The sequence below is a fragment of the Mesocricetus auratus genome, unplaced genomic scaffold (assembly GCF_017639785.1).
Source record: "Mesocricetus auratus isolate SY011 unplaced genomic scaffold, BCM_Maur_2.0 Super-Scaffold_100030, whole genome shotgun sequence".
NCBI classification, from domain to species: Eukaryota; Metazoa; Chordata; class Mammalia; order Rodentia; family Cricetidae; genus Mesocricetus; species Mesocricetus auratus.
In genome coordinates, this window is record NW_024429211.1 from 14,619,454 (window position 1) to 14,622,659 (window position 3,206).

Genomic DNA, 3,206 nt, shown 5'->3' on the forward strand with positions numbered 1-3,206 from the left:
CCCATTTCCAACCATCATTCATCTCTGAGTAATTCTCACCCACCGTCCTCAGAGCCACTGGCAATGTGTCAACTCTGAGGCAACGTGATCCAAGACTAAATCCTCCACCTTAGAGAGAGGGAAAGACCTTTAAACCTTGTCTCAACACCTCGTTCACCCTGTCTGAGAAATTCAGAGAGCCTGATCTTTAGTATGGCTATCGGTAAAACAAACCGTTTCGGTTCTGTGAGACTATGTGTAACACACAGAAAACCTTTGCCTATCGTAGGGTACCCAAACCCAAGTAATCCTCACACATCAAGGTTCCTTTGTTTCAAACATTTGTTTGTTTAGTGCTTATTTATTTGCCAAGCCCTTCATTGGCTGCTGAGGGCTGGCTAGAAAACGGATTGGGGTGTCATGATCACCCGCACTGCCACGCACACTCCCCGTTGGTTGACTATCTGCCCAGCTGAGACAGCAGGCTGCCCGAGCTTTCCCAGGATCCTCCTCCCCAAGCTTTGTGCCTCCCTGAGTCTTTCTATCATCATCTCACCTCTCCTCAGTGAGGGGACACTAAGGGACAGCATGAGGTGAGGTTCACGGGGACATTAGTCCAGTTCCTTCCTGGTGCAGCATGGGCGAGCCTGCTGTAAGAAGCTGCCACACTTCAGGGGGCAGGGGATTCCGAGTACAGAATGAACCGTGTGTGAGGAGCAGGACGGTGGGACATTTTACTTGGGAATTTAAGGCAATTTTACTTATTTTTACAGTTCTTGACGCCAGACTCCAGATGGCTTCTTCCATTCACTTTCTTCCCAGAGAAGTAGGCTCGGTAGGCTTTGTACCCAGAAGGACAACGTCCTGTCTCTTTAGCTGTGCCATTGAGGACACTTAACGGATGTCTTCCACACTAAGGATGAAAACACTGCCAGTCAGAAATTCTTGCAAGCGGCCAAAGGAAGTCTAGTCATGCCTCTGGCTTTGAGGAAGTTTCTTTAGATCCTCGATGGAGAGAAGCTGAAGACTTTGAGAGTTCAGGCACCTAGCCTGGGGGACAGGGGTGTGCCTTGCCTTCTTTGAGAGTTAGGATGGGCAGTGATGGGACCTAGGGTTGGTGCATCTTCTGTTCTCAGCACGGGTCTAAGAATCACACAGACTGGGCGTGTGGGTAAGGGAAGCTGGTGGCAGGTTAGGACTCAGGAGATACAAGAGCACCTTGAGAGATCCAGGCAGAACGGTGAGCCCACTTCCTGGTGGCCATGCCTGACTCAGGACCCAAGCAGAGCTGACTCTGTCAATTGTGCTGTGTAATGAATGGACTGACAGGCAACAGGTGACAGAGATCTCAAAACGAAGCGTCTTTCTCTTTGAGCAACTGGACCCGGAGAGAAGCAGTCTTGTTTGGTCCCACCCTCACCCGTCACACAGACTCTTACCCCGTTCCAGTTCTGGATCATACGAAAGGCAACGAGGTGCTTTGCGACATGGGTAACTCCCAGGGCACGGGGAAAGGGGCAGGTTCTGATTCAGTGGGTGTGGGCGGGGCTTGAGATGCAAACGTCTTACGAGTTCCTGAGTGAGGCTGTCTCCGAATCCTTAGCCTATGAAACACAGACACACAAGAGGGGCATCTTTTGAAACATTCTTTCCAATGCACAGGACAGACTTTAAAGCAGGAGAGCCATGCCAGCAGCGAAGACAGATCCGAGCGCACGCGTGTGAGAGAACTGGCAAGCACTGAGTTTTATGCCGATGTATGGCACGGAACCCGTTACAGCCATAGAATTTGCTGGGTAGAAAAGGAAGGTTGAATACTCCTCACTGATCTCAGGGTACAGGGTACAGAATCGTGCTGTCGATGCCTCTGCATAAAACAGCCATCAGGAGTAGCTATGCCCCGAAAAAAAGGTGATCAAGAAAAAGATCAAGGAAAAGAAATAAAACTCCATGTCTGCTTTGATTTGGGGAAGAAGGCTCTTGGGACTGCGAAGTAACAGTTAAGTTAAGCCTGGTCTCAAAACCCCCAAGATGATCAGTTAAAACAAGTGACGCCTGGCTGTTGTCCCTATGTCTTGATGTCTGACAGGAGCGATTTCAGTCTCTGTGTAGGAGTGAGCCTTCAAGCGAGCCTATAAATTCCCCACTCTAGGGGCCCACAGTGAAAACCGCAGCGCACACAGAAACATCGCCTTGAAGCAGCCGTGACAGACAGAGCAAGGCAGAGCCATGGGGTGACAGCTCGGCTGGATGGGGTGCAAGCAGGAACACTCAGCTGGAGTCCTAGCACTCACCTCAAATCTGGGTGTGGCGGCGTGCCTTTCTAACCCCAGGGCTGGGAGGGGCAGGCAGGGAGATGCCTAGGGCTCACTGGCTGGCCAGTCCAGCTGAATTAGCTTTGCACCAAGAAAGAAACCCTGTCTCAAAAAACCAAGGTGGACCGGCATCTAAGCTACCCGTGGAGATTGGGGCCTGGCCTCCACACAGGGGCAGGGGCTTTACAGGTGGATCGATTGGGAAGTGGGGGAGAAGCTGCCGGAAGGGAAATATGATCAAAATACATTGTATCAAAAACCGGAACGAGGTCTCCCCCCCAGCGGTTACTCAGCATGCCCGAGCCGGTAGCAGGGAGCAGCTATCCCAGGTGGATAATTCTCAGGGGGGTCACCCCTCTGCCTGTTCTCCCCATCTGCCGTGCCCCATCTTGCTCTGGGTTCCCTGCCTCCTTCCCCAGCCCCCAGCACTGACTCCTGGTCCTCCTCCTTATTTAAGGAACACACTCCGGGTGTGTAGGGGGCTCTCAAACCAAGCATGCTGGCTGACAGCAGTTAGAACCACGCCCCCCATTTCACCACTGCCATCAGCGGAGACAGGCAGACACCGCACTCAGCTAGAAACGGCCAGAGCCAGCACTTAAACCCGCCCTCCAAAGATGCTCTCTCCCCAGTACGCCACAGCTACCTCTAATTAGAGCTAAGTTAACGACCGACCCACCCCTCCTTTTATTGCGTTAAACCCCGACCAGCCTCTCCAATCTTCTAATCTTAAGTTTACCCAGTTGGCTGAGAAATCTCTGGGGTCAATTGCCAAGCTCAGTGTTAAGATCAAGGAAACATTAACGTGTTGTTCCCTTAGTTCAAAGGCCAGTAGAGACAAAAATCAGCCCAACACACCAGGGTACAGGGTGCCAGGTACTAGGAGAAGCAGGTCCCTGTGAGTGTCACCCT

At 51.8% G+C, this 3,206-nt stretch overlaps 1 long non-coding RNA gene across 1 annotated transcript; it reads right to left on the reverse strand.

The window, feature by feature from the left end:
• Positions 1–348: 348 nt before the first annotated feature.
• On the reverse strand, positions 349–2,737 carry LOC121134757. Its single transcript, XR_005871957.1, has 3 exons — positions 2,274–2,737; positions 1,419–1,583; positions 349–892 (listed from the first exon to the last, which is right to left on the reverse strand). It is a non-coding gene; the product is annotated as an uncharacterized LOC121134757 (long non-coding RNA).
• Between the last annotated feature and the right edge of the window lie 469 nt (positions 2,738–3,206).